Raw genomic sequence first — 19,893 nt, forward strand, 5'->3', positions numbered from 1 at the left:
ATGTTTTCCTGGTCATTAAAATTTTTGGTAATATTAAAATATTTTTTTATTTCCCTGTATCTTTATTATCTTTCTTTTCTTTTGATAACTCTCCACATCTTCACAACATTCATCTTCAACACAGATTGACTCTGCACACTTGAAGGCCTGATCTGACAGTCTTTCCCATTTTTGTTCTCCCTAGCACCATTTATATCTCTGGAAGCATAGCTGGCACTGCCAGTCAACAAGAAATCCAAATATGGTAGCCCTACTGTCCTTGATGGTGAAAACTGCTCTAAAAATTTATGCACATCTGCTCTGTTTTCTTCTAGTTGTTGTTGCCCTTCATTCTCATTTTTAAATGTCCTCAGGAAGACTTTATTTGATGAATTGTCTTTTCAGACCTTCTTTAAACTTCAACTAGCCTTCAATGATGTGGTGCTATTTATAAATATCACTGATGCTTCTAAGTACAATTTTATAAATGCATTTATATTCTAAATTGAGGTTTTTAGTTGTCATGTCTTTCAGATTGGCAAGTAAATCAAATTAAGGAAGTTTGGGGGGGATTGTTTTATTATAGCAATTGATTTATGTTGCATAAACTTCTTTATAAAATAATGTCAATGTCATTTTTGTTGTCTATTATCCATTATTCATTGTAAGTTATTTGTTTAAATGTGAAAATCGAGCACTTTCTATTGCCATATCATTCCTCATTATTATTCTTTCAGGTTTTAAAATTTTAATCATTATCTCTGCTCCAGAACTGATAATTTGACTGGACATCTGATTCAGGTATGAAATTCCCTATCATTAATGAATCTTTTCCTATTTGTTTAAAATATAAATAATTTCATTTTTATGATGCTGTTTGGTAGCATCTATGTGTAGCACCTCTTAATTCTATTTCAAATAAAATATTCATGATATATGGGCTTGAGGTTTCTGAATCATGTACAAGCTTTGCTCTCATTTCTTATTTCTTGTGATCTATATTTTCTGATTTTTTTAAACCATTCTTTCAAATGGTCACCTCCATTCCCCCCCCAACATCTCTAGGTACCAATACAGACTTGATTTAATGTGTAAATCATCAGATACAACCACTGTACTGGGTATTTTTACTTGCTTGTTTTTCTTTGTTAGAAGGGAGGGTTTAACTTAGAGGGAAAGGAAAGCATTTTCAAAAATGACTGTAAGAAAAAAAAATCAGAGGTTTTTCAAGATCTGGGTAATCTAAGATTGTCAACAAAATTTATGTTAAAACAAAACACATCAAAAACTTATTTAAAAATAATAAATAATAACATAAATAAATAAATAAATAATAAAGTGATTTTTAAAAGGTATTCCAAGAAGAACATAGGTAACTATTTATCTGGGATGTTTTAGAAGTCATTAATCTTTGAATACCCTTCTAACTTAGAACTCCTACTCTTCTTTGATGACCTTAGAGAAAATGTCCTTCTTCAGTGATCTTCATTTTGTGAACTTGACTAAAATATTTAGTCATCGTGGTGTGATGTATGAAAAGTCCAAAAGACCCAATTTTTGGGTAGTTGGTAATTTTATTAATTATGGCTAGTAAATAATAAAAGTAAGGTCATTTGGCTTTCTCTCATAAACCAAAGATGGATCATGGAAGCTTCTGGATACTTATATGCCCTTGGAAGAATGAATATTCCTGTCAGGCAGAAATCCACTCTGACTAGTTAACAATTAATGAAAAAATGAATATTATAAAGAGATGTGGATCTGTTCTAATGAGGAACTGGGTAAGGGGAACTTGACTTTGATTATCTCATTCAGGGACAAGGAGAGTCTCTTGTCTAGACAGATACCTTTGGACAATCTATACAAAAGGATCTACTCTCCACCTAAGACTGAGGAGAACACAGTGAGTCTGAATTATCCTAGATTAGATTCTCTTTATAAGGTTTTCTAGTTGGGTGCAGCAAGAATTCCACCAAGATAAGATGGTCTAAGTGGGGTACATTCTGTAATAATGTTAGAAATGTCCTTGGAAGCCTTAATTTTGAATGAGGAAATAGAAGGGAAAATATTAATCTCAATTAATTATCAGTAAAAGAATTAATAATCATTTCTCTCACTAAGCTGAGAGGAGGAACAAACGATGTAAGATATCCATGTTGGAAGAGCCTTTAAATTCTAGAAATCTGCAAAAGGAAAAATAAAGAACACTAATGATTGCCTATTCTTGTAATGCCAGAGAAACTGAGGCAAGATAGAGATTAGAGAGTTTTTAATATTTTATTAATTGGAGAGTTTAATTGACTGGGCATGACTCTTGTCTCAAAGTATCCAGTGATGAATGGGAGAATGCCAAACCCTTTTATATCTTTCAAACAAAGAAAAGAAGAGTGTGAAAAGTTCTTACAGAACTTTTTGGTTCTGTCAGGATGGGAGAGGCAATAAAGTCTTACTGAAAACCAGAGTCAGGATGTTTGAATAAATAGAAATAAGGATGTCAATTGAAGTATCCGGGATGGTCTTATCTCTTGGAATATTTTAGAGGGACAGTGTCACAAAATCTTTGAAGGCAGAGGGAACTAGGAGCCAGGATGTCTGATCTGCTCCTCATCTCCCATTGACAATTTATAACCTTAGAGCAAATGTTCCTCAGTCTTAATGAACCAAAAGGGTTTTACAATTTAAGGAGATTAAGGCAGAACAGCTAAGTAAACTAAGATAGAACAATTCAGGGAAATTCAGTCAGGACAATAAGGGAAACTAGTGAAGGGAAACTGAGGTAGAACAGCTCAAGGATACTGTGGCATAACATTCTGAGCTTTCAGGATAGAAAAACAAAACAAACAAAAAACTTATTACAAAACCAACCCAATATTTGTTATCAAACTCAATGATGAATGATAGTCAATTATACTTAAGGACATTTTGGGTTTTTCCCCACTCAGAATCTATCTCTGTAGTGTATAAGTCCTTTCAGGAAACTCTATTTGTTGCCTGGAAAAACCAATTACATGTCTTTGGTTTCTGTTCATTTTAGACTGTCACATAGCTCTTTCCTAGAACATTGCACTGTCCACCAGTCAGCTTGTTAAGACATATCAACTCAGATGGATGAATAAAATTAGTACTAATGCAAAATCACTTCCCTCCCAGAAGATATAGTCCTAAAATACATAAAAACTTGCTAAAAGTAGGAGAAAATAGCTGTCATTATCCTGTCATGAAAAAAGAAGACAAAAAATTAAAAAGACAAGAAACACTGCATTTTTCTTCCATCTACCTTTTCTCATCAGAAACTATTACTTTGTTGATAATTGCATTAGCTGACTCTTAGGCTTAAGTAATAAAACTATCTCTACAAAAAATTTGGCTTTGGGACTATTCTGTGCCTTGAAATTTCATAACTTCTTTCATTTTTGTGTATAGGTTAGTGAGGGAAATTGAGGAATAGCTCCTTAAGGGTCTTCAAAAATTGCAATAATTTAGGTTATTCCAATGGTCAATAACAATACATTGTAATTTTATGCTTTTTAAAATGTTAAAATGTTTCTTAATCCAGAAACCTTTCTTGTAGTCTAGAAAAGCATCAGCAGGACTCTAAAACACCAGAGAAAGTAATCAGGTATGTTTTTTACTGGTCAATGGAAGAAGATAGTGCTTTTTTTTTTTTTTTTCTATTTGGCTCCTCCAAAAAGTATTACATCTTCCACCTCCACATAGGTAAAATGCATTCCATCTTTTGCTTCCCAAGAATCTCTACTGGCTGCCCACAAATTCCATCCTGTCAAGATGTTATTAGAAATCTTGTTTTCCATAGCTAAGACCCAGCAAGCAGGTTGTGCCCCAAGCTTAGCATAACAACAATCATTTACGTTAACCCTCTAGATGATGTCAGCTACAGAAAAATCCCAGAATTGTTTCTGGTCATCAAACACTGCTATTAATCAAAGTTGTCATATTGTTGCTGGGAGAGCTACCACTCTTTGGGCAGTCATTGGTATAGGAATTGAGATCTCCATACAATAAAATGAATCCTCCCATTAGGAGCTCTGCACATGCCTTTGCTTGCAAGCAATTTTCCTCATTTTGAAATGCTTCTGTTTGATTCCTGACTCTCCTATATCTCTAGTCTGCTCTGGCCATCCACAAGTTAGAACCTGGTTCTGTCCATCTCTCTTTAAAAACTCTCTTAAAGATATGATACCCCTTCTCTTGGGTGAGAGAGAATGAAATTGCCACTTTAGTGCAGCCAATAGAATCTGGAGACTGTTGAGGAGTGGGAGAGGAGAAGAAGGTGAGTGGAAGGGAGAAATAGAGAAGCTATGTAAATGCACAGATTTTTCCCCCCTTTTGCCAGATCCAGGTGACTTTTGACTCTGCCACTGGCCAGAGTCAGTAAAAAGGGCAAACTTTGCAATAGCTCCTGCCATCCACCTCCTGCACAAAATGCTGCTTCTTACTTAACCATGATCTGAACTAAACATGGTATATGCAATCTGCCCATATGGATACCATAAAAAGATGAGTGCCTTGCATGCAGTACTTGTTAGATTGAATTACATTTTGGAGCAGTGGACAGGAAGTACAGTTTAATGTCTATATCTGAGACAGGGTGGAAAGGGAGAATTTGAGGCCAGGGGGTTGAATATTGTCAGATTCAGTTGCCATATTGGATGTTTTGCTTTAATAATTTTCTTTGGCATTAGAGTCATAAAACCTTTGAATGCTGAAGAAGAAGGAAGGTAACTTAAATGTCCACCGGTGATAGCAATAAGAATCTGAATAGATGGAATCATAGATCTGAAATAGTGAAAGTAACAGAATATTCCAACTTCTCCTGCCTTTTGTTAGTGATGGAAATTGCATGCTAAAAGGGGCAGCCAGTCTTTCAGGGGTTGCCAAGGAATGTGGTGCATGGATGTGTCCTGAGGCATACAGGTCTCTAAGCAAGAAAGAGAATAAGGAATCAGTCAGGCTAATTTAAAAAAATTGGGAGATAAATGTAAAAATCATAAAACTTTGAGAGTTATTAGCCCCATGCTTGGGGACAAAGTTGACCATTAGGATATCCTGTGCTAGGGATCAAGAGGAACTGAGTTGACTCAGCATTTGTGTTAGAGTCCCAGATCTTATAACTCTTTCTCTGATTGATATAAGAAAAGTTTAGGTAGTGCTACTAAGAGTGAGGGGCATTAATTGTAAGGATCATAGACCTAGTCCACCCTCACCCCCCCATTATTTTACAGAGGAGAAAACTGAAGTTCAGAAAAGTTAAGTCATTTGCCCAAAGGTTACAGAGATAGTAAATGGCAGAGTTGCTGTGCTACAAATTCAGGTCTAAGGACTTTCAAGGTCAAAATCATCACTCTAATCACCAGTGATGTGAGAACAAAGGACATTAATAGAACATGTTTTCAAAAAAAGAGAAAAGGAAGAAGACAAATTTTAAAACATGACAGTTGTTGTGAAGATCCTCTGTTTTACAAATTTGAAAACTGAGATCAGATTGTCCAATGTTTGTAAACTGATGGAGAACATTGGCACAGAAGTACTCAAAATCCTAATCTCTTGACTCAGTCTGAGAGACCTCTTTCTATTATCACATGATTCACCAAACTTGGAATCACAAGATACTTGGGCTAAAATTTTAAATTAAATGGATGATCATACAATACCTACCTAATGTTTTTACAAAGTACTTTCTAAATGTTATCTCATTAGATTCTGACAACAACTATGGGAGATCAGTGCTATTATTATCCCCATTTTACAGATGAGAAAACTGAAGTAAATAGAGACTAAGTGATTTGCCTAAAGTCACGCACTGAATTAAGTGTCCAGGGCTAGATTTGTCTCTAGACCCAGCATCCTAATCATTGTTTTACCAAGTGCTTCACTTTTGAGACTTAGTTTCTTCATTTGCAAAATATCATCTTAATCTTTGTACTATCTACTACTCAGAATAAAAATTTGCAAGTCCTAACACAATACATAAATATATGAAATATTATGAGGGTCAGGCTACCAAAGTTGGGATCCTACCTCTTTCAATGACCTTGGACAGTTCACTTCATTCTCCAATTTGGTATGTGTGAGACTCTCCAGATTTTGACACCATGCTATCCCCATATTTTTATATTCTGCATTTTATTTGCCTTTTATGTATTTTGTTCCTTTAATTAAATGTATGATCCTTGAGGGTTTTTCTTTATTTTCCCTCCTATTTGTACCCTTGACACAGCACAGTGCCTGCCATGTGGTAAATAATTAATAAATACTTGTTGCCTGCTTACCCTTCTCAGAATTAATTTTCTCATCTATAAAATGGGGATAATATTTTTTTTAATATTTTCCTCTCAAGATTTAAAGAGAATTTCTTTTTTGCAAATCTTGCACTATGTTTACAAGTTATGATTCCTTTAAAGTAAAGAAAAATAGCATAATTCCATTGTAATTATATATAATTTGTGGCACCTTATGTATGCTCAATAAATATTAATTGATTATAATGACTGCGATGGTTTATTTGACTGAGAAATTAGTCTGGCCTAAACCACCTCCCTTGTCAAGTATGTGTCACTCACTGATTTCCAACCTTCTCTCTTTTCCTTTCAAGCCAATTTGCAATCTGATGATTTGAAGGCAGATTTAAAGGAAGATGTTTAGGGTTTCAGGCTGTGCTGAGCCATGGTCACTTAGCAATGGCAAAAAGTAGTATATAAGTTAGAGTTAGTAGAAAGCAATAAGAGCTGGCAAGAAACACAGAAAATCATTAGTGCCAAAGGGCAGATCTCCTGGCTAATGACCCTACTGAAATCTTGACTTAAGATCACCATCCAGAGCCTGGAATACCAACCTTTCTGCTTGGCAACCACCCATGTCAATGGAAAATTAAAGAGCCAATCTCCAATAAATTATTGAAAGATATGAACAAATCATCCAAATAATCATTTGAAAATGCATCCCAAATCAGGGGTAGTAACATAATGCAAATTTAAAAAACAAACAACAAATCTCTGAGGATTCATCTTATATCTTATAAATTGCCAACATGATTAAAAAAACTATGAACAGGGGGCAGAGCCAAGATGGCTGAGAAGACACATGCAAATTTGTAAGCTCCCTTCTTCCCTCAATACCAATTAGTTCAATTAGCCTCAAAAATAACACTGGACTGATAAAAACCACATCAATTAGAAGCACAACTTACCAGCTAAAGAGAATCTGGAATTTCAACAGAAAAGGTTGGTTCCAAGGGGAGGGAAAAAAAAGACCAGCACAGACAGGGTTAGGTGCTAGCACACTGTGCCGATCAGGCTGGAGAGAACTCTGGGATCAGAGAAGCCACTGAGATAGAAGATTCTGACACAGGCTTTTAGCTCTTCTCTGCTTATAAAACAGCAGTTCAGAAGAGAAATCAAGCCACTTTAAAATATAAAGCCAGATCCTAAATCCACCCCAATTTGGAAGTGACCTAACAGATCTCTGCATGGCTGTGCAGACACCTTCTGCTGCCTGGGGCATCTCCTTGGGGTAGTTGAGAGACTGAACAGTGGGGACACAGCCTGAGGCAGCCTCTAATCCACATAGTGTGGGGCTCAGCCTGAGGCAGTGGAATTCTAGCAGCAGCAGAATTCCCAAAGAAGCGGAACCTTTGAAGTAGGGAACACGGTTTCTGGGCAGACACTTCCAGTTTGAGCACAGGGGCTTTTCACTCAGCTGCTGATATCCACGGCCCCATAGGAGGCATTGGCTGGGGTTTGTGATGCTTTCACTGTTCAGCCTTAAACCTCAGGGCAGTCGCTAGGCCACACAGCGAGGTCCTTCACTGGGCACTCCTTGAAGCTGCAGCAGTGCTAACCACCAATGAGTCATTTCCGGGGAGGGGGGAGGGGAACTCTCTCCCAGAGCTCTCTCTTAGCTCAGGCATAGGACTCTGCATCCATCCAGTCTGGGAGGAAGCTGGTAAATAAATAAATAAACTTCTTATCCCAAGGGCAAACCCCAACAGATTTTTAATAATGAGTAAGAAGCTGAAGAGAACAATTGACACCTACACAGAGAAAGAGCGGGTATCCAACTCCGAGGAAGCTAACACCAGAAAGTCTCCAGATAACACCCTAAAAGGCAATGATACCTTCCCCCCATCACATAATTCTCTCCCAGAAGAGACTATTGAAAAGTTAAGAGAGTTTGAAGAAAAATGGAAAAAGGAAAGAGAAGCTATGATAGAGAATAACAACATCCTGAAATTTGAGTTGGAAAAAATAAAGAATTCACAGGAGGTGCAGGGAAACAAAATTTGTGAATTAGAAAAGGTTAAAAAAAATCACAGGAAAGTAGGATTTCTGAATTGGAAAAAGAAAATAACTCACTAAAAAAAATTAGTGAAATGGAAAAAAAATTCAACAGAGCAAAATAATTCATTTAAAAACTCAATTGGGTATATACAAAAAAGAACTAAAAAATGTGAATGAAGAAAATAACTCATTGAAAACCAGGACGGAACAAATAGAAATGAATGATTCATTGAGAAACCAAGAATCAGTCAAACAAACAAAAAAAAAAATGAAAAGCTGGAGAATAACATCAAATACTGACTGAAAAAATCTATAGACCTGGAAAATAGATCTAGGAGAGATAATCTGAGGATCATTGGACTTCCCAAAAACTATGATCAAAAAAAGAGCCTAGGTTGTATTTTACAGGAAATCATCAAAGAGAACTATCCAGAGATAATAGAAACAGAAGGGAAAATAGGTGTTGAAAGAATTCATCAAACACCTTCTGAAAAAGACTCTAAAAAAAGAACTCCACAGAACATTGTGGCTAAGCTGCAGAACTACCAAACTAAGGAAAAAATATTGCAAGCAGCTAGGAAAAAACAATTCAAATATCAAGGTGCCACAATAAGAGTCACTCAAGATCTGGCTGCCTCTACATTAAAGGATCGATGGGCCTGGAACCTGATATTCTGAAAGGCAAAAGAACAAGGATTGCATCCAAGAATAAACTACCCAGCTAAGTTTAGCATTTTCTTCCATGGAAGAAGATGGCCATTTAATTAAACAGAGGAATTCCATTTGTTTCTAAGAAAAAAACAGACTTAAACAAAAAAAATTGATCTACATCCACAAGACTGAAGACAAGCAAAAAAAAAGGTTAAAAAGAACTCTTGAGAACTGTATCTCTGTTGTGGATATACAGAAAGTCCACATGGATAATTTGATTTTACTGATATAATATTAAAAAAAGGGAAGTAGTAAAGGGAAGGGGATAGTATCAGAAAAAGGGGAATGGGAGATAAAAAGAGGGAAACTACATCCCAGGAAGAGGCATAGAAAATTACCACATCTGAGGAAATTTAGAGAGGGGGAGAAACATTGTGTGAATCTTATTCTCATGGGAGTAGGCTCAAAGAGTAAATAATTGACATATTTGTTTTTCAGATAATTCTCTCTCACCTCATTAAAAGTGGGGAGAGGAAAAAAATGGGAAAAGGAAAAGGGGAATAAGGGAAGGGTACAAGAAAGGGGAAGAAACTTAGAAGGAGGGGTGAGGGATACTAAAAAGGGAGGCTGCGTGTCACAAGTGGGGTCTATAAATTAAATATTGGGGAAGGGGTTCAGGGGGGTCAAGGGATTAAAAAAAGGATAATCAGGGGATAATATGATGGCAGGAAATACAGAATTAGTAATTTTAACTGTAAATGTGAATGGAATGAACTCTCCCATTAAATGGAGGTGGATAGTAGACTGGATCAAAAGTCAGAACCCTACAATATGTTGTTTATAGGAAACATGCTTAAAGCAGGGAGACACATACAGAGTAAAGGTAAAAGGTTGGAGCAGCATCTATTATGCTTCAGGTAAAGCCAAAAAAGCAGGGGTTGCCATCCTTATCTCAGATCAAGCAAAAGCAGAAATTGATCTAATTAAAAGAGATAAGGAAGGAAATTATATCTTGCTAAAAAGTAGCCAAAAAAGCAGGGGTTGCCATCCTTATCTCAGATCAAGCAAAAGCAGAAATTGATCTAATTAAAAGAGATAAGGAAGGAAACTATATCTTGCTAAAAAGTAGCATAGACAATGAAGCCATATCAATACTAAACATATATGCACCAAGTGGTATAGCATCTAACTTCCTAAAGGAAAACTTAAGAGAGTTGCAAGAAGACAGCAAAACTATAATAGTGGAAGATCTCAACCTTGCACTCTCAGAATTAGATAAATCAAACCACAAACAAATAAGAAACAAATTAAAAAGGTAAATAGAACATTAGAAAAACTAGGTATGATAGACCTTTGGAGAAAACTGAATGGCGATAGAAAGGAGTATACTTTCTTCTCAGCAGTTCATGGAACCTATACAAAAATTGACCATATATTAGGACATAAAGATCTCAAAATTAAATGCAAGAAGGCAGAAATAGTAAATGCCTTCTTCTCAGATCACAATGCAATAAAAACTACATTCAATAAGAAGTTATGGGTAAATAGACCAAAAAGTAATTGGAAATTGAATAATCTCATCTTAAAGAATAACTGGGTGAAACAGCAAATTATAGAAACAATTAATAATTTCACCCAAGATAATGATAATGATGAGACATCATACCAAAATTTGTGGGATGCAGCTAAAGCAGTAATAAGGGGAAATTTTATATCTTTAGAGGCTTATTTGAACAAAATAGAGAAAGAGAAGATTAATGATTTGGGCCTGTAACTTAAAAAGCTAGAAAAAGACCAAATTAAAAACTCCAACCAAAAACTAAACTTGAAATACGAAAATTAAAAGGAGAAATCAATAATATTGAGAGGAAAAAAAAAACTATTGAATTAATAAATAAAACCAAGAGTTGGTTTTATGAAAAAGCCAATAAAATAGATAAACCTTTGGTAAATCTAATCAGAAAAAGGAAAGAGGAAAATCACATTGTTAATCTTACAAATGAAAAGGGGGATCTTTCCACCAATGAAGAGGAAATTAGAGAAATTACTTTGCCCAAATTTTTGCCAATAAATTTGATAACTTAAGTGAAATGGATGACTACCTCCAAAAATATAGGCTTCCTAGATTAGCAGAGGAGGAGATAAATTGCTTAAATAGTCCCATTTCAGAAAAAGAAATAGAACAATCTATTAACTCCCCAGGAAAAAATTCCCAGGACCAGATGGATTTACATGTGAATTCTACCAAACATTTAAAGAACAATTAATCCCAATGTTGTATAAACTATTTGAAACAAATAGGGGATGAAGGAGTCCTACCAAATTCCTTTTATGACATAGACATGGTACTGATACCTAAACCAGGTAGATTGAAAACTGAGAAAGAAAACTATTGACCAATTTCCTTAATTAAATAATAATTGTAAACTATTTAACACAGTGCCTGGTATATGGTAAGTGCTATATAAATGATGGCTAGCTTTTTAAAAAAATATTGATGACGATGCCAGAACTGTCCATAGTTTTTATCTCCTCAATATTATTACTGATCACATGCTGCAAGGAAATCAAAATTAGAAACAAAAATCCAATATCTATCAAAATATTCCTAGCAGTAGCAAAGAACTGAAAACAACATAGGCATTCTTCAATTGAGATTGACTGAAAAAAATGAAGGTCATAACAATGGGAATAGTGTAAAAGGGGCCAATGTGAGCTATACATATAGTGCCTTGACAAAGTAAATCATGTTGGTGATAATAAAATTATTAAATTTATGTTATATGCAAATACTAGTAGAGAAGAAAGAAAAATAACAATATTGAAATGAGAGGAAATCTCCATTACTTAGAGACCAATTGAGTATATATAATGAGAGGGAGAGAGAGGAATTAAAAACAAATATGTAATATAATAATGGAAAGACATTCCTGATATCATGGATCTTGGAAAGTCATTTAACTTCTCAGTGTTCCAGGCTACTCTCTAAGAGTCCCTAAGAATCCTTGGCTCCTTGGAAGTAATTAATAGAAGTTATTATCATTCCATTTGCAGATAAGAGTCCTGAGCTTTGGAGAGGTCACGTGCCTTATGTTCAGTTACTCAGCTAGTGCTTGAGTGTTGAGGTTCTCTGACTTTATCAAGATTCTTTGTACTGAACTATGAAGCCTCTATCAAAGGATCAAAAAAAAAAAAAAAAAAAAGAAAAACAACCTTGAAAGTTGCAGGCAATATTTTGAGTACATTGAGATAGATGAATGGAGTGATAAATGCCTTTAGCTACCTAGTAAATAGGATTGGAGGCCCCTCTCAGTTATTTATTGACAAATCTATCCCATCTGGGACTCCTGCTGCCAGCAGATGACTAGGTGTTTTGAAATCCTAGCTGCAGGGTAACTTCCTACTAATAGCAGGGAGGGTAGGCACTTAACCATGGCCAGCTCACACCACCTGCTCCATGGAGGTGAAATTTTATCTTCCTCTTCATTGTCCAAGAAGCTATTTTGCAAACTTCCCCTGTGAGAATAATGCTGAAAGACCTGTTAGGTGAGAATTTGCAGGCAGGTTTATCAAGGCTAGATACCTAGTATTTTTCCATTAAATAGAACCAAGTAATTCAGAGCAATGAAGGCTTTTCTCACCATTGAGTGATTCCATAGGTGTGTTATCAAAGTAGGGAAGCAAATACCTGATGATAAAAAGCAGACAGGTGAGAGGGTACAGGTTTGTTTAAGTTCTAGTTTCAGCTCTGGTGGAGTGGGAAAAGTACTAGATTTGGAATCAGAAGGCAGAAGTTTGATCAAGTCCTTAAATATGTCACTTTAAATTCTGAAAGCCTAAATCGCCTCATCTATAAAATGGTGATAGGTAATATTTGCACTGCTTGTTTAATAGGTTCGTTGTGAGTCTCATATACCACAATGTGTGAAAGATGTTCTACAAATCACAAGTAGACTGTATAAACATATAGGTGTGTATGTGTCAGCTCTCATTATTATTCCTAATTCTGACTTCTGCCCCAGCTGATAATGTCCCTTAATGGACTGCAATGCCAACTGGTTCCAACATTATTATAATTTTCATATATTGTGTATGAGTTTTCTAATATAGAACCATTTTACAATTTAGTACTCCTAATTTCCCTTAAATGGGTTGGAGGAAAGTTGTCTTAGGTTCTTTCTAGCTCTGAATTTCCGTGCTTCTTTAGTTGCAAGGACTGCCTTTTGCCTTTTTTTTTAACCCCCAGAACTTAGCACAGTATCTAACACATAGGGAGATGCTTAATAAGTGTTTATTTGCTGATTGTCCAATTCTCAAGCCATCACATAATAAAATTCTCTTCAAGGAACCATCGTTATTCACAATGTACATTAACATGTAATAAATAGGGAGTATCTAGGACTACAGGAAATATTTCCCCTGTTTTCAAACACCATGCAATCTGGATTCAGTAATATCTACTTCACATGTCTAGGGATGATCAAACTTATTCTCTTTTCCCTTTTTCTTGTCCTCTCTTCTTTCCCTTTGTAGAGCTCCTTCAAACTCTTACCATAGAGGGAAAACTATTCTGTCCAGTGTAGAGTTAGGTTTTGTAACTAACTCATACTTTGCCAGAGAGCAATTTTTACAGGGTCATATATAAATATTCAAATATGTAATAGACACACATCTATCTATCTATCATCTGTCTGTCTATAAATACTCACACTCATACATTTATGTATTTTAATATATAATCATCCAGTTTTTTATATATATATATATATATATATATATATATAATGATCCAGTTATAAGTCGATGATATCCAACTACCTCTCATACTCTAGACAATAGTGACCATCCATTTGCTGATTTTTCCTGATCTTTGTGTTTTCATTCTAGCAAAGTGTTTTTCACTTTTTGTTATACTTTGTTTTGATGTCTTTTATACCAACTTCCTGTGAGGAAACTCCATCTACCATTTTGAATCAGCGATTGTTGTGCAACTTACAATGTTGGATATTTGTGAAAGGCATTGAAATTTTAAGTGACTAGCCTGGGATCATATAGCTAGTATGTGTCAAAAGTCATAGATAATTCTGACTATGATGGATTTAAATTCTCTACAACATATGACCTCATTTCAAAGATAATAATGACAATAAAGTTTATTTAATTTCATTGAAATGGGGAAGGGACAAAAAGGTGGAGAAAAATAAATAATATCATCAATAAGGATGTAGGGAATGAAAAAAGGAAGGAAGAGATAGGAGATCCCCAGAAGAGGACATAAAATAACTGAAAAGAGGAGAGTGGACTGTTGCCTTCATAATTTTCCTTCAGACTAGGCCTGAAAGCCATGACATAATTATGTCTGCATACTTACTTTTCTGGGATGTTATAAGGATTCATCCATTGAGGAAACAATTAAACTACATGACTTCTAAGACCCCTTCTAAGACTCTACAATTCTATAATATTGTTGGGTTACTGATGTGAAATTATAAAAAGTTTTCTTTAAGGAAAAGTTTGGAAATTCTAAAATCTCTACACCTCTGCCTATCTTGCTCTCAGAATCATATCTATAATAATCTATATCAAATCAGAAGCAGAGTCTACCATTAGGTTGGCTTTTGATGATAAGAATATGGCCAAATTAACAATCCCTCCAGGGAACTTTCCACAATTTTACATTTCAGGTGGTCCTGAAACACAAGAGTTTTTCTAATATCATAGCCACTCTGCTTTTCACCTTCCCACGACTTACTCTTCCTGTCTACATTATTAACCTTTCCCAATCTTGTATTTATTTTTGCCCTTTAGCAACATTTGCAGATCCCAATTTAATATGCATTGTGAATTCATAGCTTTCAAGACAAAATTTAATATTCTCTGAGCATCTCATAGTTACAGATCCTAAGAGACACAGATGAAAATTTATGTTCCTATTCTCTTAGAACACTAATGAAATCACTACTCCAAAATGCAGCATTGATGCTGTTGTTATGGAGTGATTGCCTTCTAGCCTTTGTGCTATTGATACTTCTCTTTCATAAAATCATCTCTTTAGAAGTAGACACCTTTGAAGTCACCCAGTCTTTGGTTAAAGAACTCTAGTAACAAAGATCCCTCCCTCCTTATCTCTACCTCCCAGCTTCCTTGACTTCCTTCAAATCCCATAAAATCCCACTTTTTATCAGAAGCCTTCTCCACTTGCCCTCAAGTCTAGACTTTTCTCTTTCGATAATTTCCAATTTATCCTGTCTATAGTTTGTTTGTACATACTGTAGTTCTTTGCATGTGGTTATCTCTCATTAAATTTTGAGCTCTGTGAGAGCAGAGACTGACTTTTGCCTTTCTTTGTAACTCTAGTGTACAGCATAGTTCCTGACATATAGGTGCTTAATATTTATTGACTGAGTGAACAATTGACCAGAAAGGATTGTCTTCTATTGGTGGCAAGTTTTAGGCATCCTTTAAAGATCCTTTCCTCATCCTGAGTTAGAATCTGTCCCCTTGTACCTTGTTAGTTCTAGTTCTTTTTAGTTCTTGCCTGCAAGAAGGACAAGTTCAATCTCTATTTCTCAAAGATTCTTTGTTTTAGATTTAGAGCTGGAAGGAACCTTAGAAGTCATTTCATCCTGCCTCCTCATTTTACAACTGAAGAAATGGAGATCCAGAGAAATTGACTTTGCCAAGATCACAGGGATAAAAAAAGGCAGAGCCAATATTTGAAACCAGGCACTTACACTCTAAATCTAGTTCTTTCTCCATTACCTTAGATTGCACAATGATATTTTTCAAGGTGATAAGTAATAATCACCTTCTTCCCTCTCCTCCACTCTCTCCCTGTTTCTCTCTCCTTCTCTCTCTTGTCTCTTTTTCTATTTGTCTATCTTTGCTTCTGTCTCTATATTTCTCTGTTTCTGTCTATCTCTGTCTCCCTCCCTCTGCTCTCTCTCTCTCTCTCTCTGTGTGTCTCTGTTTCTCTCTGTGTGTCTTTCTCTCCCTCTTTGTCTCCATCAGTCTTCTCTGTCTCTATTTTTCTGTCTCTCTGTCTCTCTATCTCTCCTTGTCTCTGTGTCTTTGTCTCTTATGAAGACTGAGTTAGCACCCTGGATACCTTAGAATCAGCCTGAATCAGGATAAGCAAAAGTCTTTGGTCTTTATTCTTGGTCTGTAGAGGTAGAAGTGAATTGGATGGACGCAGAATCTCCATGACCTTCCTTCTCTTCATCTAAGGCCAAAAGTGACTCTGGCTCATCTTACTCCACCCCCTAGTCCCTCCTACAATTCTCTGTATACCCCAAAAGATTGAGCCAGCACAGAATAGTGGGAAGGGCCATTTTCCAAGCATATGCTAATAGAGTATTGTCCAATAAATAATTAGCCTTAAGTGCTTGGTTGTCCAGGTGCACCTACTCAGAGTTTCAGCCCTTTATGTCTCTGTCTCTTTTCTCTGTCTCAGTCTCAGTCTCTGTTTCTGTCTTTGTCTCTTTATCTCTCTTTCCTTCCTTCCTTCCTTCCTTCCTTCCTTCCTTCCTTCCTTCCTTCCTTCCTTCCTTCCTTCCTTCCTTCCTTCCTTCCTTCCTTCCTTCCTTCCTTCCTTCCTTCCTTTCTTTCTCTATCTCTTTCCCCCACACCTCTCTTCAAGATTTCTCTTCTCCTAGCTATCCTTCCTGAATAGTCTTGCTGGTAGGGCTTAAACCCAAGACCATTTGCAGGAATTAATAAAGTTAATCATAGTGTGATTTTTTTTCTCTCACATTATTAAGGATTCAGCAAGTACCTCATCTTTCTCATCAGCTTTCTTGTCTTACTAGCACTTCCATCTAAAGGAAGAATAAAGGTCACAGTCAAACTTTTTATACCTATGTCTGTGAGTGAACATTGGCTTAGAATAGAGTCCCACTTTGCTGTTAAAATGACAGAAATTTGGATTCCCAGACTGATCCTAAGAAAGGTAATGTAAACCAAAGATGAGAACACTAAGTGCTTAGAATAGCTGAGATGAGTGGTTTTGTAAATGAGCATTTCAGCTTGCTTTCCCAAATCTCTCTTTAGTTAAAACTAGATGAGTTTTATGGTATATCTATTACACCCCCACCAATCCTCTTTTTGTCATGTTGCTCTGATTTTCCCCTGATGTTTATGTTTTAGATGAAAAGAAATGAAATGATGAAGAGGAAAAATAGTTCTTATAGGTAGAAATGAATGGAACTGACTTTGTGTGTGTGTGTGTGTGTGTGTGTGTGTGTGTGTGTGTGTGTGTGTATATGTGTGTGTGTATGAATATGTGTGTGTATCACAATAATAACTAATATTTATACAGTGCTTAAAATTTTTCAAAAGGATTCACATCCATTTTCTCATCTGAGCTTTCCAGCAAACCTGTGAGGAGTAAAAAAATCTCATTTTACATTTGAAGATATTGAGGTCCTGAGAAACTCAGTGAGTTGTTCATAATGACATAACTAGTGAGCATCGGAAGGAAGATTTGAACCTAAGGTTTCCTGGCTCTAAATTTACTCTATCCATTATACTAAATAACCTCTGAAGCATTTGATTAGAATAACTAACTAATACAGGTTATAGACCAAGGTCAAAGCACAATGTGAATAGCAAGACAAGTATGTGAGTACATGAAAGAAAGCAAAAACCTTGTGTAAGCTGGAAGTGTAAGGATGGGGAAATACAACTTTGGACAAGGCAGATGTCTGGCAATGAGAGTAGGGAAAGGAGTATTGAGCCAACATCTAGAATATTTTTTCCTTAACACTGAAACTGTCTTTGATCAGTGAACATTTGACCTATAGAAGCCTTTGGAGAAAAGAGAGGGCTTTCTTGAGGGCTATGGAAAAGCTAGATGTCAGCTGGAGATGGTAGGAAATTGAGTAATTGCTGGAAGTAAGTCTCTGTGTGGGAACCAGGGGCCTAGAGTTCACTTCCACAACTATGCTGATGGATGAGCTAGCCCAATTACCTCAATACCCAATGGGTACATCTATGCTGAGAGTGCCATGAAATATCTGTAGTTCTATACATGAGCTATAAAATTGACCTACCCAGTTCTACTTATGGCATAACCCTAGAGCAATTGCATATACCCACTGTGTGAAAGCCCTTCACTTCTTAGTTCTAACTTTTAATTCCCCTATCTTCCTTTTAAGACTAAGTTCAAATCCTACCTTTTGCAGGAGGCCTTTCTTATCCACCTTTAGGTGCTGCTTTCCCTTCTTGGATTACTCTATATATATGCTTTATATAAATCATATGCAATAACATTTATATTTGTAATGCATATCATATACCAAATGCTATATAGTTATGCACATAAGTGTGCATACATATGCTTATATTTATATTTATATGTTATTTCATTATACGATAAGCTCCTTGAAGGGCAGGGTCTACTTTAGAGATTATTCTGTATACCCAGCCTATAGCAAAGTGATTGGAGTGGCACATAACAAGGGCTTAATAAATGTCTGTGGATTTGTTGACTGAAACATTTCTATACAGTAGAAGCACTTCAACATGCTAGAGTCAGGGTGATAAACATTTGCATTGTTATAGCCAAGAGAAACGATTCCCCCATCCATACAACCCAATTTACAATATGACTAGGTATTTCTTTCATCAGTCATCCTCTGCTGACTTCATGAAACATGAAGGTAACTTTGAATTCTCAAAGACTATACAAATGGAAGACAAGCTCTGATATGTAGTACCATCAAGCTTTCCAAACTTGTGGATGATACCAAGCTGAGAGGATACTGGATAGTCAACTCAGAATCTGAAAAAAGATTTTGCCAAGCTAGAGCATTGAGTTGAATCTAACAAGATGGAATTAAATAGGTGCAAATGTTCTACCTTGGATCAGAAAAAAAAATACAAAAGCAAGATGATAGAAGCATCTGTTGATCTGAAAAAAAGAAGTAGGGGGCCAAAGTCTTTATATTAAGTGGAATATAGCAACAACAACAAAAAGCTGAAAGAGTGATAGTTTTAATGAATAAGGATTTATTTCTTCTGGTGGTACATATAGAAAGCTGGCCTTAGAAGTTAGGAAGACCAGGATTCAAGCCTCACTTGTGGCACCTCCTGGTTTTGTAACCCTGAAAAAGTCACTTAAACTCTCAGTGATGTGTGCTGACAATTCTCTAAGGGTATAAATTATATGTTGCAATCTGCACAGTGAAGAGTTTCTTTACAAACTAGCTCTTTATATTAAAGGAGGAGGATTCCAACCTAGGTATAGTTTGGAATGCATGTTCCCTGAGGACCCTTTAAATTCTGAAATTCAGTTACTCTATTAAACTGTGCTTACTGTGTGTTAGGAACTGTGCTAAACACTTTACAAATATTATCTCATTTGAGCTCCCAGTACCCTGTGAGGGTGCTATTATTGTGCATTTTATCCAGTTAAAGAAACTGAAGCAGTGATGAAATGATTTATCCAGTCACACAACTAGTGTCTGAGGCCACCACTTAATTACCTATAAGTTCTAGGAATACAAAGACAAAAAAAAGAAAAAACTCAAGTCAAAAAAACAGTAAAAAATCAGTTTGTGCTCTCAAAGAACTCACAGTCTGTCTTGTAAGGAGAAGCCTGACTCTATAGAATGAAGGCTCAATGAGCAGAGAAGGGCTGTGAGATGTATTGGTGGAAAGATTGTCCACACTGATGAAATCATAGTCTTGAACTATTAAGCCAACCTTGTACTTCATAACAATTTTCATATATTTCATCAAAAGTGTGGGAAAAGGGCTGCAGTGGTCAGGAGTCTCTTCTTCACATACTTATACATACGTACACACATAACCTACGTTTCCTTTATAGATTCTATATGATTTGAGAATAGGAACCATTTTTACCCTTTCATGTCTTTCCATCATAAACAGGAAAGCATTCTGAACCCACTCAATACAATTGGCCAATTAATTGATTGGCAAAAGTGTGACATATTAATTGCAAAGC

The 19,893-nt window shown here is 35.9% G+C and overlaps 1 long non-coding RNA gene across 2 annotated transcripts in view; it reads left to right on the forward strand.

Annotated features, from left to right (window-relative positions):
* Positions 1-19,893, forward strand: part of LOC141541926 (uncharacterized) — a 59,709-nt gene that overhangs the window by 28,084 nt on the left and 11,732 nt on the right. For both annotated transcript variants that reach the window (XR_012481945.1, XR_012481946.1), the window contains exon 2: positions 717-780. This is a non-coding gene — a long non-coding RNA (uncharacterized LOC141541926). The remainder of the gene's footprint in view (positions 1-716; positions 781-19,893) is intronic.

Source organism: Sminthopsis crassicaudata, chromosome 4, assembly GCF_048593235.1.
Source record: "Sminthopsis crassicaudata isolate SCR6 chromosome 4, ASM4859323v1, whole genome shotgun sequence".
Taxonomy (NCBI): Eukaryota; Metazoa; Chordata; class Mammalia; order Dasyuromorphia; family Dasyuridae; genus Sminthopsis; species Sminthopsis crassicaudata.